The 20,912-nt window shown below is 41.6% G+C and overlaps 1 protein-coding gene and 1 long non-coding RNA gene across 5 annotated transcripts in view; one reads left to right on the top strand and one right to left on the bottom strand.

Moving 5' to 3' along the window:
- The window catches only part of RB1 (RB transcriptional corepressor 1), a 189,150-nt gene that overhangs the window by 124,032 nt on the left and 44,206 nt on the right, over positions 1 to 20,912 (top strand). The gene's annotated exons all lie outside the window — the stretch shown is intronic.
- Positions 7,726 to 17,566, bottom strand: LOC115652691. Its single transcript, XR_004000711.1, has 3 exons — positions 17,554 to 17,566; positions 15,436 to 15,443; positions 7,726 to 7,814 (listed from the first exon to the last, which is right to left on the bottom strand). It is a non-coding gene; the product is annotated as an uncharacterized LOC115652691 (long non-coding RNA).

Here is a 20,912-nt window from a genome sequence, read left to right as displayed (position 1 = left end):
TAACCCTTATAGACCATCTTTCACAGGAGCAAGAGAGCATTTCCAGGCCATCATTAAGGAGGGTTGATGATTAGCTAGAACCCCTCTCCAAGCATCCTCAGATGTCCTGGACATGGCTGCTAATCCATCTCCACAGCAGTTAGCATTATGGCTCCAGCTGTTGTGGTTCCTAGAGAGGTTCAGAATACTTTTGAAGACCTCCTGTTTGATGGTCAGAAGCTCTTCTTGGGGACTACAGATGAGTCCCAGCACACACTGAAGGACTCTGGGGCCACATTGTGGTCTCTGGGTATATACAATTCTATGAATAAGAGAAGATTTATCAGGTCTCAAACTGCCCAGAGATCACTCCCAGCCCAGTTCTCTGGATTTCACAGATCCATTGAACCCACTATAAAGAGACAAAAATTCCAGAGGAAAAGAGCTTCTCACCCTCCTTCAGCGACACCCAGTCATCATCAAAACAACAATTTTGATGGGTTAGTCAAGGGCTTGACTCCTTTCTCACCTCTAGTTTGCAAGCTGCAACCTTTCGCACACCTTCCCTCTTTTGGAAACCACCTTTCCCATTTCCAGCAGGTCTGGTAGTATGTTACAGCAGACAGGTGGGTTATGGAAGTTATAATATTGGACTACACTAGCCACTTCACATCCCTGCCTCCCTCTCTCCCACCCGAATTCCCCATCTCTCTTCAGGGACCCCATCTCATGAGACTATGCTGAGTCAAGAGATACACTCTCTCCTTCATTTAGGAGCGACAGGACTGGTCCCATTCCTTCACAGGTGGAAAGGGTTTTACTCAAAGTATTTTCTCATGCCAAAGAAGGATGGAGGGTGGAGACTGATTTTAAGTCTAAGACAACTGAATGAATTTTTTAGAGTCTCAGAAGTTCAGGATGGTGACTTTGGCAGCTATATTCCCTTCCCTAGAGGCAGGAGATTGTTTTTTGGTCCTTGACCTATAGGAGGACTATTTCTATTGTAGCAATATGCATCCTCCCTTGCACATTCCCCATCCCACGAAATACTCATGTTTCACTTTGGGCTAGAATCATTTTCAATATCCCATTGTGCCACCTAGTAACTGAAACTGGCCTGGAGATTAATCAGGCTTGTTGTACAAAACATAATGAATGGTGCCTGTGTGAATGTTATGCTACAGTTGATACCAACAACACAAAAAGAGGCTGGCCCTAATTGATACAAAAATAATTAGTCAGTGAGGTGGTATGAATACAAGATGTGGTATGCGCCCTAGGATATTCCAGTTTTTCTATACATGGAACAACTTGCCCTAGAAACAATACAGGATTTTGTGTGAAAGTCACTGGCACAGTCCAAACTGGAACTCAGGCCTTTTGGCAAACAAGCAGTGTCAGCACTGCCACTCAAATTATTACTGCTCCTGGAAACCCCTTACTGGAGCAATTATAATTGGACATACACGATTTGATGGCAAGAACCGAGGAAGTCTTAATATCCATAGCTCATCTTATCCAACAACAAATAGAAGAAGTAGAATGCGCACAAAGAGAGGTGGAAACACTTTGGTGGGCAATCCCAGAGGCTGTTACTCTGCACCCAATAGTCACATTACTTAGTGTAATATTGATGGGAATACAACCTATAACAGTAATTGCTCTGATGGTAATGTGTTGCTACATGCAACGTCAAACCAAAAAAGCCACAGTACAACACCGGGTTGAGAAAGGAACGGAACTAGCTATCAACACTGCTGTAGTTATGAATAATCATTATAAGGAATAATCAAATGCTTATCAGTGTTTTAAATGTAAATGTTGGTACATATATCGTTCATGAGGGTGGCTGGATATCTGTATACTTTGATACTTTGTGAGGTGTGTTGAACCAAATGTGTCCTATGAGGAATGTTTAAGGTACAAGCATATATATATATATACATATACAAGCATATACATATATGTATATTATCTACATATGTATACCAACTATTCACATTTCTCATATATTATCATTGATCGCAAGTTATATTGGGAATGTATATGGTATTCATCTATTCAAGGAAGTGATCATGTAATCCCTCATATATATAGCCCTATATTACTCTATAAAATATAAGCATAATACATTTATAATCCTGACCAAAGCCCTTCTCATCGATGACCAACTGAGTATAAAGGCCTCAGGGCACCCAAAAAGTTATCAGAGAACAACTCTAGACCCCACATATCAGTCATGGTCATGGACCTAACATTCCCAGGCTCACCATAAGGGACTAGACAATACTGGAAAATAAAATCTCTCCATCAGTAGTATGAGGGAATGTGCAGACTAAGAGACAGATGGAGCATGAATGTGTGGATGGTAAAGTGACCACATATGTGTTTAGCCCACTGGGTCATCTTGAGTCCATGCATTATGCTTTTCCGGGACAACGGGTAAACATCCTCCCCATAAAAAGACAAAAACTGGGAGAATGTAGTAGAAAGAGAACCTGAAACATAAGGCCTTATATCAGAGGCTTGGTATGAGGCCTGAGGCCTGGACTAGAAGTAGTGGTCAAAGCTTTGCTCATATAAAGCAAAGTTAAGTTATGAGCAAGAGGCAGGTCCTGCTCACAGAATCTGGCAAGAACAGGGTTGATATTGGAGAAATATACATTCCTAAGTAGTGCTAGTCACTCACACAAAGACATTCCAGAAGGGTGGTACCAGAACACCTTGAGACCAAACACATTCCCCAAAGATAACAGTAACACATTGACCTTTCCTAAAGATGAAGTCAGGATGACAATATGATGGATAGAGATATTTTGACTGAACCAACAAGTACAAGGTAATGGATGGTGGTTTGCTATGTAAGAAGGTGGCACCTAGCTATGTCAGTGGGGCAATGTATAAGTTGTTTGCATTGGGGTATGAAGAGGTTTCTTAGAGGGAGTGTCTCTGTCTGGCCTAGAGAGGAACTAAAAGTCCCGCCTTTCACTGAGCTGGTCCATTGTTACGGGCATACATGTATTAGTGATCTGGTAGAGTCTATGGGATACTAGTACCATGCTTTGTCGACACTAAACTTTGCTGGGTGCCTTCGTATTGTAACGGATCTTGTGGTCATTGGGCGCTTCACTCACGGTCTGCTGGACCAGTTACCTGTGCAGAGCTGGGATAGCATACAGAGGGAACACACGCAGCCAAACCTCTGTCTACACCGAGTACTTTCCTTCAGCCTCTCCTTAGCCCCAACGATGTTCACAAAGGTTCTAGGAATAGTAGCTGCTTACTTTCAATGAGAAGCAATTTTTGTCTTTCTGTATCTTGATGACTACTCAAGGGCCAGTCTTAGGAAGCAGTACTAACTTCCACCTAGACATACTCTCTCTTTCAGGAATTGGATCTCCAGCTAAATGATATTAGAAAAAACTTTCTAACTATAAGGCTAGTTAAGCACTGCAATAGGTTACTAAGCGGGGCTGTGGAATCCCTTTCATTCATGGTTTTTAGAACAAGTTAGAGAGACACCTGTCAGGGATGTTCTAGGTATATTTGGCCCAGCCTTAGTGCAAAGGAATGGACTAGATAACCTTTTGTGGACCCTTTCAGCCCTACATTTCTGTGACTCTATGGCTCTCCAATATCATTGTTGCCTGGACCAATGAGCTAAGTTATTTTATAAAGCAAAGTTTGCTTCAATTAGGAGCCCTCACATACAAGATGTCATTGGCCTTATCCTTTTCTGCTGACACCTCAGTAGACCTGTAACCTGTGGTTTTCAGATTGACCTCTAATGTAGTGGCACGCAGATATTTATGGAAAAGTAGTGGAAGAAGGACCCTCTAGCCAAGCACATGCTAGTTATGGCAAAATATTCCTGAGGCAAGTTGTTCGACAGTCTAGAAAGGTTTAGCAGATAAGGAAAAGCAATCTTTGCCATATTCCAGACAGTTAGTTAGAAAGAGGAAATAGGAGAAGACATTCTTTTATCCCTTCTCTCATAACAAACCCTATAGGACCTGTCACTTTTATAGAGCTTTCTGTCCTAGGGTAACTTGGAGAAAAAGTAGTTCTTTCACATAAATGACATCTAAAGATTTAGCGGAAGTGTAGGATCACTTGTTTTGACTGTGTGGTAGGGTAGCCTTGGTCAGAGGAAAGACTATACTAGTAATCCTAGAGTATTGTCAGGTAACTAAATACATAGAAAGATTAGGTCTAGGTAGAAACTAAACATTCATTATTTCAAGAGGAAGTCTGTCCAAGAGAACTTGTAAAATAGGATGGAAATTAATTTTTATGGAGCGGCAACTGAAATCAGATTAGGACAGATGAGTCTTGAAATGATCAAAGAATAGGATATGCATCTGACAAAGTGGGTATTCACCCATGAAAGCTCATGCTCCAATGCATCTGTTAGTATTTAAGGTGCCACAGGACTCATTGTTGCTTTTTAAAGAATAGGATGTGCAGCAAGCTGGTAAAATAATGAAAACCAACATATATTCAGTTGCCATTCCCACCAGCTATAGAAAAGCAGGTGGCAGTGAAGCCATACTCTCCAGTACCTACTACTGTGACAGGTTCCCCCCAGGGTGCCACCTGGAACTGGGGTACCAGTGAGACCTGTGGCTCACCACCCTAGGCTCACTGTCACACTATGCTGCTGTGGCAAGCTGCAGACCCCCTCCCGATACTATACATCCTCTGGCAGTCACACAGTTAGGGACACACCCAGCTGCAGTTACTTGCAGGCTCTCTGACCAACCACTGCATGAACCAACAACAGAAAGGCTACATAGACAAAATAACCACCAGTTCCTCAGCCTAGGACCCTGAGCTGTACCATCCTGCCCTGGTCAAAACACCGACCAGTATGAATGTATTACCCGGTTCACCCCTCCCTCAATGTGGAGAGAAATATGCAACAAACCTGTGTTAAACGAAGCTGAGATTTTTCCCCAGACACTTCACTTAACTGCACACTTGGTTTAGACTGAAACATAAAACAAGTTTATTAACTACAAAAGATAGATTTTAAGTGATTATAAGGAATAGCAAACAGATCAAAGCAGATTACCTAGCAAATAAACAAAAATGCAAACTAATCTTAGCATACTCGATTGATTGGATATGAATTAGCAGTCTCTCACCCTGAGTTATGGTATAAGCAGACTTGCAGATTCTTAAGGTACAAGCTGCACTTGCTTTGCAGCTTGGGTTTCCCAGGTTTTAATACACAGGATAGAAATCCCTTTAGTCTGGGTCCAGCACTTTCCCCAGTTTAGTCTTTGTTCCTCAGGTGTTTCGAGGAGTCCTCTTGTGTGGGGAGTGAAGAAACACTCTCTGCCTTATATAACTTTAGCATTTGTTTCAAAACTTTGTGGAAAAATAGTGATATCTCAAGATGGAGTCCAGAGTCATGTGCCCTGGTCACATTCCCTTGCAAACCTTACTGAGTCATAGCAGCCATTACTTACAGGCTGTCTGGAATGTTTATAGGAAGGTTAAGTTCTTCCAGGGTCCGTTGTCTTTGCTAACGGGTTATCAGCACTGTTTAGCTTCTTCATTGTTGTACCAGAAAGGCTAGTTGTGGGTGTCACATAGAGTAAGCACATTTGAGATACAGATACATAGTCAATATTCATAGCTTTAGATAAAAAAATGATACATGCATACAAATAGGATAATCATATTCAGCAAATCATAACTTTTCCAGTGACACCTCACATGATCCATCTTGTGCAAAATGCATAATTATGCAATACTCATGTCATAATATCACTGTGAAGAATATGAGGTGCAGTGTCACAACTACTATATATGATTTTGGATAAAATGGGACCAGAGTTATGCAAATCTAAAGGCCCTGAACAAGTATGCATGTTCAGAATGGAGACTGATGTCTGCACAAGCACAGTATTTAGTCATCTCTGGGCTTGAAGGACTCACTCACATCACTAGACTTGATGGCAGCATATCTTTACTTTCTGATCTCTAATCAGTACAGGAATAATAGCTGCTACAGTGCAGATTTCTCGTATGATTTACAAGGATATCCAAAGTGTTTGCAGAAGTGCTAACTGCAACTCTGAGAATAGAAAAATGTCAGTCTTTTTCCTCTCTTCATTGTCATCCCAGTAAGTTCAAGAAACTGCTGTTGACAGCCACAAGTCCCATTACAGACAAATTTGTATTGAAGTTGGACACAGTAACTTAGTTTACACATAGGACCATGTAAAACTCAGGCTAATCATAGATTTCAAAGTGGGCTTATTGTTTTTTATAATGGAAAGTTTGACTTAATACAGTTCTGTAGTATAATCTGTTATTCTTTGTTTATATGTAGGGAAGAGGAAATTTGGATGATTAGGATCTGTTGAACCAGCCAGTATTTCATTAATTATGCCTAGAAATGCTGAGTCCCCAGATTCCCATCCATTGTACAGCATTACCATTGCCAACCCCTAACATTTTAAATAGTCAGGTTCCTCTCTTAACCCTCTGCAAAAATCATGATGATTGCCTTAAAAGTCATGAGACTTTAAAAATAATATATTTTAGGTTCCTTGTATTTGCCTTCTGGTTTTTGATCCCTTAAAATTTTCAAGCTTTTTTCTGAAACCATGAGAGCTAGAAACTTTTTAAACAAAAATGAGAGAGCACTTGATTCTCTCAAGCTGGGGCTTTAAGAAAAACACCAAATCACAAACCTTGTGATAAAATTGTGAGAGTTGGCAACGCTGATCATTTCTGAGTGATTGTAGCCTCTATTACTTCCTTTGACATCCTGTTCCATAGCTCAAAACTTTGATTAAAAGTCTTGTGTGTAAAACTTGTAAGATTCTAAATATTTCCTATAGAATACTTACTCCCGTGGGCTATATTCACATCTTGCTAGCTATGTTCTAATACATATATTCCCCAAAATATTTCAAATGTAAAACATTGACGTTGGAAGCACAAGTACTTGGGCTGGGAATCTTTTAGTGCCAGTAAATTCAATAGAAGTTTAAGCAAAGTTATTTAAAAATAAAAAGGAAGTTTAGATTGAAATTAGAGTGTTTCAGCCCTCTGTTTGGTGCTTATAGTTGTGTGACTTTGATGCTACTTCTCTTTTGTCCTTTCTGGAATGACTTGAATCGTCATAAAAAAACCACCACTATTTCTCAACTTCTCATGGAAAGAGGAACCGATTTCTCTTTTCTCTTGCCTAACTATAGAGTGATATAACGTTTTTGCTAACAGGATCCTCATGTTTTTGATCCAGGGATATACAAATAAAGGTCTTCTAGCACTGTGGCAAATATGTGTTAAGCCAGGGTTTGGCAAACTTTTTGGCCCAAAGACCACATCTGGGTATGGAAATTGTATGGTAGGCCTTGAATGCCTACCCTACAATGAAAATCATGAAATCAGGGTTGGGGTGCTGGAGGGAGTGAGGGCTCTGGCTAGGGGTGCGGGCTCTGGGGTGGAGCTCAAGATGACGGGTTTGGGGTGTAGGTGGGTGCTCCAGGCTGGGACTGAGGGGTTTGGAATGTGGGAGGGGGCTCAGGGCTAGGACAGGGGATTAGGATACGGGGGGAAGGGGAGATGAGGTCTCTGGCTGGGAGTGAAGGCTCTGGGCTGGACTGGGGATGAGGGACTTGGGGTACAGGAGGATGCTTCGGCCTGGGGCCAAGGGTTTCGGAGGGTGGGAGAGGGATTAGGGCAGGGGCACAGGAGGTTGGGCCTGGGAAGGGGTCAGGGGTGCAGACTCCAGGTGTCGCTTACCTCAGGCAGCTCCCAGAAGCAGCAGCATGTCCCTCCTTCAGCTCCTAAGCAGAGGTGTGGCCAGCCGGCTCTATGTGCTGTCCCTTCAGCAGACGCTGCCCCTGCAGTCCCATTGGCGTGGGGGAAGTGCTTGGGGTAGGGGCAGCACGCGAAGCCCCCTGACTACGCCTACACATAGGAGCCGGGGGGGACATGCTGCTGCTTCTGGGAACCACGCGGAGCGGTGGCATGTGTACACGGAGCGGCCTCTGACCCTGCTCCCCTGTGGAAGCTCGAGGGCTGGATTAAATCGGAGGGCGGGCCGGATGTGGCCCATGGGCCGTAGTTTGCCCACCCTTGTGTTATGCCGTATTTGGACTGCTATGCCTAATTTTGGACAATTTACCCTAAACAATTAAAGCAGAGTCGTGTTTGTGGGTTTTTAAAAAGTTTTAATTCAAAAGACTTTTACAAGGGACTCAATCAACTGGAAATCTGGTCATTTAAGAAAAAAATTAGGACCACAAATGCTGTGTATAGGTGACATTTTAGGAATTTTAAGAAGGAAGTGGAAGACACTTAATTAAGTAATTGGGAGGCTATTCCAAACATAGTTGGTGAGAGGGAAAAAAACACTGTATAGAAAAAAGGAGCTGTCAGAAGAGGGGCTTGGGTAGAAGAGATAGTGTTAGAAAGATATCAGATGAATTGTAGGTAGAGGTGGAGTTGTGTAGACTTTTAAATATCAGGGTGTGGGAAGTTTAGACCTGGATGAAGGGTGACTGAGATGAGGACAGACAATGCAATTAACTAGGAAAGGAAAAGGTGTTCTTACAACTACAAATGCTCCTAGGTGCTATGGTAACACGATAAAAAAATGTAGAAAATATGAAGCTGATTGTCACCTAATTCCGTGCTCAGGCAGCATTTCATTTTAGTGATTAGGTAGCTGTGGAGAAGAGGAAATAAAATCTGTTTCCCAAATGCCATCTTTCCAAAGTGCTTGAGGCATAGTGCACAACAAAGTAAGTACAATCACAATTAAAACCATATAATTGAAAATTCCTTCAAATACCGGAGTTTCTGATGGGCAGGGTCGGCCCCAAGCATCAGCGTAGCAAGCAGGTGCCTGGGGTGGCCAATATAGAGGGGGGTGGCACATCCGGCTTTTTGGCGGCAATTTGGCAGTAGGGCTGTCATTCCCTCTCGGAGCGAAGGACCTGCCATCAAATTGCTGCCGATCGCGATCGCGGCTATTTTTTCTTTTTTTTTTTGTGGTTGGGGGCGGCAAAAACGCTAGAGCCGGCCCTGCTGTTGGGAATGGGAAAGTAATTTAAATAAGGAGTCAAGAATAAGTTTGCAGTATCCAAAGGTTTTAATACTAGTTAGCATGGCTTCCTTGCCAATGTAAACAGTGTTTTGTGATAGTCTTGCAAATGTGGTGGTGGCTAAAACAGGGATGCTGCTGTACCTGGGTTTGAAGTGTAGTTTATTCCAATACAGGATATGGAGCAAAAGAGTTTCCTGCAGCAGAAACTGAAATATACTGGGGAAAGCTTCCGGTAGCCATAGTCAAAAGGACAAGGGTGCCAAGGTAATTGCTTGCTGGTTCTCAAATCTTCATTCTGCCTAAGCTTCTTTTCAGCATCTGTTCCTACTCTTGTGAGGACTAGCTACTTGCTGGCTGCTTGTTAGCATCATTGATATTCTTCCATATAGTTCTTACTGAGCTATTAGGTCTTCCTACCTGGTTACTTGCAGTCACTGAATTAAGTGCTTGCAGCCTCTTGCAATCCTGACAGCACTTGCAGGAGCCTCTGATTTAACATTAGAGGGTTTTAACTCCTGCTTACCAGTTATAGTGTGAAGTGCACGCAGTCATATTCCTATACTGTGTTTTTCTTAAAATACAGTATTATGAAATTGTTCTACAACTTCATCACTGCTGCATTTTAGTTCTCCATCTATTGTCCCTTTTCCAAGATACAGCTACTTTGTCTTCTTGGCATTTATTAAAATCTTGTGTGTACACAGGAAGCTGGATCGGTGCAAAAGAATGAGGTTAAAAGATGTGCTTCAACTATAAGTGCTGCAAAGAAGTTGATGGAATCAGGGACTGATGAAAAGATTGTGTTTGGTACCAAAGTGCAAACTATATCAAACTAGTGTACTTACAGTATTACTGTATGGTCTGGAAGCAGATTCACTAAATGAAACAGACATCAGGCTAGAGGCACTAGAGAGGAGAGTTGCTCTTTGGAAGAGGACAGGTATAAAGTGGAATGAAAGCAGAACTTGACTTTCACTTTCATTAAAAAAAAAAGGCTATGCAACATTACTTTCTAAAATGTAAAAAACAAACAGTTAAATTCTACATTACAAGATAAGTGACCAGCTACATGATTAACAGCTGCAGTCAAATTAATTGTTGTCATTATAAAAGTAAAAACAAAGGAAAAAAGTATACTGCACTCAGGGCTGGCTCTAGGTTTTTTGCTGCCCCAAGCAAAAAAAACCCCAAAACTTCCGAGAGCGCAAAAAAAACCCCATCCAAATGCCACCCCTGGAATTGTGCCACCCCAAGCATGTGCTTGGTTTGCTGGTGCCTAGAGCCGGCCCTAACAGCACTAAAAGCATAGCAGCTGATTTTTTTTTCCCCTACCCATATTCTGAACATTTTTGGGAACACATTTTTTGGTGTATCCAGGTTTTGTTGCTGACTGTAGCTTAATCAGAAGTTATGTTTCCAGTGTCTGGCAATCATCTGCCTAACAGCAGGCAAAAAAAAAAAAAAAAAAAAAAAGGGAAGGCGGGGGGAGTGGGGAGGACTAGGATGATGCTTTCCCAACTCTCACATTTTTCCCTCATAGAATCCTGGATTCTTGACTAGAGCAGGCATACTTCTGGAACGGGGTAGGGGAGAAAGGGGTCAAAACAGGGAAATGGGAGAATGTGTAGTACTGATCAGGCTAATACCAAAGACAGCCTACTACATAAAATTGTTTTTTAAGGTACTTATGAAAATCTCTGTCAGTGAAAACCATTATTACAGGAAACATCAATTTTATTCCTGTCCCAGGACCTTCAGGGCTGCACAGCACAGGGACTGTCAGGCCTGTACAACACCTCAATCTTAGAAGGGCTGAAACCAAGCTTCTGCAGTGCAACTCTGCAAAAGGACCTCTGTTCTTGAAAGACCTTAGCTCAGCCATATGGTGCTTAGTAGCTTTTGTGGAGCTGCGAGCTCAGCCTGATATACATTTCAGCCAGTGCAATCCTGAAGGAAACCCATTCCAGCAGATGGAGCTCTCATTAATTTACCCATAAATGAGGATGAAAATGAGCAGAGTAGTGATAAATTATGCACTAGCGCTGCTTTTCTGTGGGAAAGGTTTGGATGACAGAAGCTGGGAAAATGAGCAGTAAGGTGAAATCTTGACCTCAGTGAAGTCAATGGAAATTTTACTATTGACTTCAGTTTTAGATATCCACCCTGTTCTCTGTTCCTGTTTCATGTGTTGTGCTGTGGCCTGCCAGTGAGACCTTTTAAGTGTTAAGGACAGATATGAAATCTCCACAAGATCTCTGTAGCCTGGAGTTGACAAACTCAACTGGAGGAACTGAAAGAGTGCTATCAGGAAGATAAAATATACTGTAAATCAAGAAAGTTCTGAAGTCCCATAGATAGTAGCTGATATGAAATCTCCTAGCTCAGATTTTTCTCATTGGTGTTAATGGCAAAACATCCATTGACTTCACTGTGAACAGAACAGGGCATATTGTTGGTTTGTGTGCTTTATGGTGACTATGGAAAATCGAGATTGAAGGACAGAGGGCGAAGTCTTCACTATTTAAACTTAAAAACCAATCAGACTGCCAGATTTACAACTACAAATTGTCTCATCTGAATTGCTATGAATGGTATAAGTGTATTTTCTAGAAATGATACAGCGCACTAGGGATCCCAGTTTCTCCTGGCTGTCTGCACTGAGCATGTACATATACACATCCTCCTTCAGAGCCCACAAAGAGTGCTCTGGGTTCTGAAAAATACAGAAATGATAGATTTACAGAACTTAATATTCTGCCCCAATTATGATTTTGTATCAGTTTTACACTGGTATTTCCATTGACTTCAATATGGTTACTCATGATGTATACCAGCATAACTGAAGAACACAACCAGAATAAAAAGAACACAACTCCACTTGGAACTTAAAGTCATTACTCTGCTACTTCATTTCAAAGGAATGGTATCTTGTGGCTTTTTTGGCCTATTTTGCTTTGAGATGGTGAGGTGTTAGAATATGCAGAAGTGAAGAATATTTTTATTCCATATACCTGAAATTGAGTCAATTTGGAAATGGTCTGTTTTTCCTTACCACTTGCCAGTGGCATTGCATGTTGAAATTTGAAGGTCATCTTGGGTTTCATTTGCTGCTTGTCCAGTTATTTAAAATTCTTGGAGTATCTGAAGAAAATATAAATATTTAAATATTCTCCACACAGTATTAGGGTATCTATGTATTTTAGATTTATTTAGGTTTCACTGTTAACTTTAAGGTTTTTGAGAGATTCTTTTTGAATATAGAATTAGTAGTAACTTTGGTAATAGGATCTTTAGATCCTGGAAACAAATGGTAAAAGTTTCATGTATACAGGAAAGATGTGAAGTTACTTTTGCCAAACTTACTTTCTATGAGACAAGAGTTTTACCTGTTACTCCATGTGGATGTCATCTCCGGATGTTGATCATCAGTATTGGACACCACATTTATGGCAGGAAAATATCAAAATAGAACACAACTGAAAAATAGTATTAAGAGAAATATATAATTTACAACTTATCTAAAATGTATTGGCCCATTTCAAATACTAAGGGATATACTCTCTATATTTCTTACATTCACAGAGCTCTTTACACAGTATTCCCTACTCATTTTGAGAATTTTATACTCTGGGTTTTGGGACACTACATTGAGAGATTAAAAAGAGTGTACTCCAGTGTTAAAGATCTTTTACTAAGTGAGATAAACACTTTCAACATATGCAAGTCTTAAAGCCCACACCCATGACCTACTTATTCAGTGGAATGTAAACAGTACTGACCGAGTTTGACATAATTGCATGTAAAAACATCATAATTACAACATATATATTGTACTATATAGCACAGTGTTGATGGGATTTTATCAAAATCATGGCTTTTTAAAAACACTAATCAGTATCCTTTTAGTTAAAAAGGACAGTATTAAAAAGGACATTGTAAACTTGAAAACTAGAGTTGGTTGAAAATTTTCTGACAGAAAGCTTTTCCATCAGAAAATGCCATTTCATCGAAATCTAAACCTTCCGTGGGATGAAATTTTGTTAAGAAAAAAATTGAAGAAAAGCATTTTCATATGGTCAAACAGAATGTTTTGATTTTTTTATTTTGAAACCACTTTTCATTTTGAAATGTTTTATTATAAAATAAAATACAAAAAGACAAGAATGAAACATTTCCGTGGATCCCAAACAATTTTTATTACATTTGTTCATAGACATTTTTTGGTTTTGTTCCTATTTGGAATGAAAATTAATTTTGAAATATCAGTATTTCCTGTGGAACATAAATTCCTAGTTTCAGTCAGCTCTATTGAAAATTACATTGCCAGTTGCAAATTATGTATTTTTTTTACAACCAGAACCTACACTAACTGAAAGAGATTAGAAGAAAAAAAGATATATTCTGTTTTTTCAATTTCATATCACTTATTCATTGCTTTCAGGGAAACTCACATGGTCTTTTCGAGGTGCTGCTATATTTGATTGTTAGTAGCAGCATTACTGAAGCTGAACATTTGCGGGGTAGCAGGCACGTGTTTGCACAGAGGAAGGAGTGAAGGGAGGAGGCCCAAGTATGGTGGTTTTACATTCAGGTCTGTGCCTTCCCCCCATCCCCATTTAAAAACAACAAAGAACAAAAAAGCCTGTAAAGGTATTAACTCTTTTTAGGAAATGCTGTTTAAAAGGTGCTCCATCCAGAAATTCACTTGTTTAATTAGTCAATTAAAATAAAAAATCAAGTTGACAGTGTCTATGGGGACACTGACAACTCAATTTAGGCCAAAAAAGGAGGAGGATTTGTAAAAACCATTTTAAAAAAATTCATTGGAAATATTTCTGTGATGTCTTCAGACTGACCAATTACAACAAATTTTTGTGTGGATGTGAGCATTTCCCTTTAGTTTTTAAACCCAAATGCAGGGGTCGGCAACTTCTGGCACGCAGCTCGCCAGGGTAAGTACCCTGGCGGGCCGGACCAGTTTGTTTACCTGCTGCCTCCACAGGTTCGGTCGATTACGGCTCCCACTGGCCACAGTTTGCCGCTCCAGGCCAATGGGGGCAGCAGGAAGTGGCTTGGGCCGAGGGATGTGCTGACCGTCGCTTCCCGCAGCCCCCATTGGCCCGGAGCAGCGAACTGCGGCCAGTGGGAGCCGCGATTGGCTGAACCAGCGGAGGCGGCAGGTAACCAAACTGATCTAGCCCGCCAGGGTGCTTACCCTAGCGAGCCGTGTGCCAGAGTTTGCCGACCCCTGTACTAGTGCATGACAACTGGAGAGAAACAAAACTGAAACTGACTAGGCTATTTTCATTGTCCAAATTGAATGAAATGCCAAAAGTAAACAACATAAATAGCAAAAAGCATATTAGCACAGATTTTTAAAAATGCAATTTTGATAATTAGAAGATGGTGCTAGTAACATAATAAGGAATATCTGCAAAACATTTTGGACTTGATGAATCAGTATTTCATTGGGAAATTCTGACCAGCCTACTCAGGAGGATAAATGCAAAAGTGGGAAATCTGATGTGTTATCTTCAGAAACCACAGTTACAATAACTCTGTTTTCTCTCTTCCTTATGGCCAAAATTTACAAACTTGGGTAAGCTAAAATCAGACTCCAAAATCCATATTTGGGCACCTGAATAGAAGTGGCCAAACTTCGAAAGATGGTAAGCCCTGCAGCTTCAGTGGGATTCACAAGTACTTGGCACTTCCAGAAATCAGGCTATTTTCATTTAGGAGTTTAACGTCAGGCATCCTGTATTTGAACATTTTTTACCTTTAAATTCAGCATCATAGACATCCTAATTTTCAGGCAACTAGCGAAATTTACTAATAGCTGGATCAAATCTTTAAGAAGCTAAGAGGAGACTAAAATGGGATAAAGTTCAGCTATAAACAATAAGGATCAGTTATGGCATAGTTGTGCAGCAACATTCCACAGCTTTGGAATCACTATTCTCTCCTCTTCATTTATCAGATAATTCAGAATGACAATGCTTAATTATTTGCAGGCATTTTTTCTAATGTCTTCCTGAAAGTTGAAGCTAACTAGAATTATATGAGCAAATATCCCATTTAAATAGGTCATTACTTCTAAGATAACATTTAATAATTGTTTTATGTGCCTTCAAGGTAACCAATATTTGTGTATTAGTTTAGTTCATTCACTCACTTAAGAAGGTATATACACTCACTGCTGTTTTAAAGAAAAATCAGCGAAGAATCCTGTGGCACCTTATAGACTAACAGACGTTTTGGAGCATGAGCTTTTGTGGGTGAATACCCACTTCACCCACGAAAGCTCATGCTCCAAAATGTCTGTTAGTCTATAAGGTGCCACAGGATTCTTTGCTGCTTTTACAGATCCAGACTAACACCGCTACCCCTCTGATACTTAAAGAAAAATGTTATACGCAGTGTTGTAGCCATGTCAGTCCCAGGATATTAGAGAAACAGGGTGGGTGAGGTAATATCCTTTATTGGACCAACTTCTGTGGGTGAGAGAGACAAGCTTTCAGGCTTATGCAGAGCTCTTTTTCACCAAGAGAAGTTAGTAGCTCACCCACCTTGTCCCTTTAAAGAAAAATAGCATTTTTAAAGGTACCTGCCAATTGGAGGTTCTCAAACTTCTGTGGTTAAAGAGAAATGTCCTCCCATAGAACTACCTCTTGTTCCAGTACTACTGCTCTATTGTTTGCTTCTCAAAAGATGTATTTGTGTGGACTACCAAGAAGGGCTTTGCAGATGTAATTTAAGAACCACTGTTTTAAATCTTTTTCTGAAAAATATTCAAGATTGCTGGAGGAAATATTGCATGAAGCCTGTTGCCGGTGGTATGGAGGTTCAGATAAAGATTAGGGTTGCCAACCTTCCCAAATTGGCAGGAAATCTCCTGGGATCATGCTGATCTCCCGGACGCTACTGAAGCCAATCTGGGAGATTTTAGGCTGCCAAAAATCCAGCGGCACAGTGGGGCTAAGGCAGGCTCCCTGCCTGCCCTGGCTCCACATGGCTTCCGGAAGTGGCTGGTATGTCCGGCTTTTAGGTGCAGGGATGGCCAGGGGTCTCTGCATGCTGTCCCCCCAAGCACTGACTCCAAAGCTCCCATTGGCCAGGAACCGTGGCCAATGGGAACTGTGGGGGCAGTGCCTGCAGTCAGGGGCAGCACGCAGAGCTGCCTGGCTGTCCCGAACCTAGGAGCTGAACATGCCAGCTGCTTCTGGGAGCTGCCCGAGGTAAGTGCTGCCTGGCTGGAGACTGCACCTTCTCTTGCATCCATCGCAACCCCCTACCCCAGCCCTGAGTCCCCTCCTGCACCCAAACTCCTTCCTGGAGCCTGCACTGCTCACCCCCTCCCACACCCCACCTCCCTGCCTCAGGCTCAGCCCAAAGCCCGCTCTGGCATTCCATATCCCTCGGCCCCACCCCCCAGCCCAGAGCCTGCACCCCCACCCTCTGCCTCAGCCTGGTAAAAGTGAGTGAGGGTGGGGGGGAGTGATCAACAGAGGGAGGGGGATGGAGTGAATGGGGGCATGTTCTCAGGGAAGGGTTGGGGTGGGGAGCAGGGCAAGGGTGTTTGGGTTTGTGCGATTAGACAGTTGGCAACCCTAACAAAGATGTGTACTGCTAGGTTACAACTTCATCATAATTCAGGTTATATAGATAAATTATGATCGGGTGGACTTCTTGACCTTGCTTGTAGCTGAATATCTTAATTCTGTCATCAAAAAGTAACACGTAAGCATTGCACAGCATGCTTCAGTAATTAACAAGATTCCTTTAGCCTCTTTGAGAATCCAGGATGCCCTAACTCATATTTCAATATATCATATTTTTTTACTCCATCACTTACTTGGGCAAATCCATACTATATAAAGAATGAAGATTAGTATGTTCCTTCTGTTCTGTGGTATTTCTCAAATCTCTGTAAGATATAAACAGTTAATGCAGATTCATGATGAAACACTAATTCTAGCATGACTCTAGGGTTGGGTTACAGAATTACAGCTTGTGTTTGACCCAGCAGATTAAAAGAGTAGATTGGTTGTTAGTGAGTTTGCCTTCAAGAGTTGGAGGGAGTGAAGTTGTAGCTGGGAGAAAGGTTGAGAGATCAGCTTTTTGCAGCATTGTGTAAAGAGTAGCAACAGTAACATCCCCAAGAGAATGATAAATTGGGAGTACAATGGAGAAAAATATATTTAGTAGATGTTAGAAAATGTTAACTAAAATATATTTTAATATAAATCAAATTGGTATGAAATGAGAAAATATTAAGAAATTAATTTCAGTATGTCAAGATAAAGTGTATTTATTGTTTTCCAATTCTTTGAGCTTTACTCTGTAATTTTAAGAATACACAGTTCTGTGTATAGAATCTCTCTGCCTGTATCTTGAAATGTCTTGTTCTTCTTCAGAGAAAACAGACTAACATTGTCACCGGCCAAAACATTTTTTTCATGCCTTTTTGGTTAACCTAATTCTGACTGAATTACCACCTCCAGCTCTCATGGAGTATTTTATCTTGATTGTTGAATAACTGCTTGTAAAATAAAATTGATTAGCTGTAGACATCTTATTAAACTCTGTCAGCAAACTGCTCAGAAGCCACACAGATGTTTCTGCTTTGAAAGCTACTCAGAATATGATTATCAGATTTTTGCCTGCCATAAGCGAATATTAGGTGGAGATAAGTAAGCTTGACACATTCAATAATATGTCAGACACAAAAGTGTCAAAATCAGAACCCTGGCCTTGCAGAAAGAATGAAGTAGAGGTATAAAATGTATAACTCCACTGGAAACGTTGCCAGTATCTTTAATTTTTCTTGTTTCTCTCATTTCCACACAATTTTTAGACTCAAATACTTTTTAAAGCAAATAACCATAATAAAGATTTGCATAAAACGCTTTGTGCATTTTTCCTTCCAAGCCTTGATATAGTACCATGCCAACAACGTATTTCCTATAGGCCAAACTTCACTCTAATATTTTTTTGTTTTAGAAAATATGACGCATTTTTAGGATGTATTTATATTCTGGGGTCTAGAGTCAGGAAGTGTTGGAGGAGTTAGATATTGCTAGTATTTAAATAGTGTAATTTTTGACATCCTTGCTTATGTTAGGAAATCAGATCGCTTTCCTGTCTCTAGAATTGAGCCCTCCCTCTGCCTCCCATATGTGCAATGCAGCCTGGAAATTCGTGTTGGCGCCTTGTTCCTTTGTAGGCGTACTGGGTATGTGTTTTTGGGTTTTGCGTGTTTCCAGAATAATCAAGGCTTTTCAGAGAACTTAGAAACAGACTGTGACTGCCTTCTTTCTAAAAACTGCTGACTGCAAAGTTTCCAAGAATAACAATTTCCTTACATATGCAATATGTATAGGGTGACCAGATGTCCCAATTTTATAGGGACAGTCCCAATTTTTGGGTCTTTTTCTTATATAGGCTCCTACTACCCTCTCCCTCCCCCCCCCCCCCCCGTCCCAATTTTTCACACTTGCTGTCTGGTCACCCTAAATATGTAGGCTTGCTCTTCCAAGAAATTAAAAACACCTGAGACTTGAAATGACGTTACACAGCAGGAAGCTTTAACCAAAAATCTAAATAGAAAGAGGTGCCATATCTAGCCAACAGCTGAAGAAAAATACTATCCTAAGTGCTTTTTAATTTGAAGGATACACACAGTCTCAATTTTTTAAACAGTCAAAATTAGAATTTTCTAGTATAATAGCAGTGTTCTTTGGGTATGTGTGTGGTTCAAAAAATGAGCTCAAGTTTTGTTACTTATCTCCCAACTTAGGCTGCAGAGAAATATACTTGAAAATAGGGTTGCCAATTTTCTACTTACACAAAACCGAGCACCCATGCCCCATCCCTGCCCCACGGCTTCTCTGAAGCCCTACCCCTGCTCACTCCATTCCCCCCTTCCTCTGTCACTTGCTCTGCCCACCCTCACTCACTCACGCATGTTCACTGGGCTGGCTCAGGTGGTTAGGGTGCAGGAGGGGGTGAGGGCTCTGTCTGGGGATGTGGACTCTGGGGTGGGGCCTGGAGATTGGGTTGCAGGAGTGGGCTCCAGGATGGAGGTGAAACCGAGGGGTTTGGAGTATGGGAGAGGGCTCTGGGCTGAGGCAGAGGGTTGGGGTGTGGGAGAAGGTATGGGCTCTGGGTTAGGAACGCGGGTTCTTGGGTGGGGCCAGAAATGAGGCGTTCAGGGCGCGGGAGGGGACTCCAGACAGGGGGGCAGGGTTGGGGAGTGGAGTGTGTGCGAGGGCTCTAGCTGGAGGTGCAGACTGGGGTGGGGCTGGGGATGATGGGTTTGGAGTGTAGGATAGTGCTCCGGGCTGGGACTGAGGGGCTCAGAGAGTGGGAAAGGGGTCAGGGCTGGGGCAGGAGGTTGGGGCATGGGAGGGGGTGAGAGCTACGTCTGGGGATGTGGGCTCTGATATGGGGCTGGGAATGAGGGATTTAAGGTATAGGGAGGGCTCTGGGCTGGGACCAAGGGGTTTGGAGCATGGGGAGGGGCTTCAGGGGTACAGGCTCTGGGTGGCGCTTACCTCAAGCAACTCCAGAAGCAGTGGTATGTCCCCCCTCTGGCTCCTATGTGAAGGCACAGCCAGGCAGCTATGTGCGCTGCCCCATCCACAGGCATTGCCCCCGCAGCTCACCATGGCCGCAGTTCCCAGCCAATGGGAGCTGTGGGGGTGGCGCTTGGGGCTGGGGCAGAATGCGGAGCCTCCTGGCTACCCCTATGTGTAGGAGCCAGAGGGGGGATATGCTGGCTCCAGGAGCTGCGTGGCGTGGAGACTAGCAGAGAGCCTGCCAGTCTTGCTGCATGGCACCGCCAAATGGACAGTCAATGGCCACCAGGACCCCTTTTTGACTTAGTGTTCCAGTTGAAAACCAGACACCTGGTCACCCTACTTGAAAATAAAGGGACATACTGAATCTTTAAGAATTTATTTTCTCCTGTAACTTAATTGGTTCATTCTTTAAAAACTATAATTGTTACTATATGTTGCTTTTTTAAAATCTATTTTAAAGTCTGTTTCATTATTATAATTTCCAAGAGGCATGGTTCAGACTAGGTAAGGCACAGTGTACTTACTGAGCTGGATTTTTCACTTTGAGAAATTACTGATAGGAAATCAGGTTGTTTCTTCTGAAGCCTCTTGCCTTTAATTTAAAAAGGAAAGTAATACTGCATGAGACTTGCACAAATACTGTACAGTCACACTGAAATATAAATACTGTGGAGATCCAGATGACAAATCTAATTATTTCAGGTACAAACGTTTCTCTCTGATGATAGTAGGAACACATCTATTTTTTTCTGAGTTTCATTTACTCGTAGGCACTGAATATTAACCCTTTAGTTCCTGGGAATGATTTTTCTTTGTGCTAAAGACTCTTATAAAATGTATTGAGTCCTACACAGAAAAACTTCTGCATAACTGCTATGGGGACATTCTGAGCCATTTATTAGAACATGTACAGAAGTAATCTTGAATGGCTTTTAGAAACGGGTTTAACACAGGTTAAATACACAATTGATGCAACTATGTTAGCTTGAAATTGTTTTTTAAAAAGATGTTTGGGGCTCGGATTTTAGTCAGGGCAAACTAGTCTAGAAAGAGCTACAACTGACCATTGCTTTTCTTTTAATTATTCGTGTGGAAGGTTGGCTTACATGTTGAGAGCTACAGGGCAGCTGAATCATTATCTAAATTGTTTGCAGAATGCTATCACCGGTTTGCTTAATATCTTTGAGCTAGCCCCATTAGTGCTTACCACTTAGAACTAAGGTCACTATCCTTGCACTAAAGGTCTACAACATACCTTTGTGGTTAAACTTTAA

The sequence above is a fragment of the Gopherus evgoodei genome, chromosome 1 (genome assembly GCF_007399415.2).
Source record: "Gopherus evgoodei ecotype Sinaloan lineage chromosome 1, rGopEvg1_v1.p, whole genome shotgun sequence".
Lineage (NCBI taxonomy): Eukaryota > Metazoa > Chordata > Testudines > Testudinidae > Gopherus > Gopherus evgoodei.
Note: the sequence above shows the minus strand (reverse complement) of the source record. Positions and strands in the feature narration are given on the sequence as shown.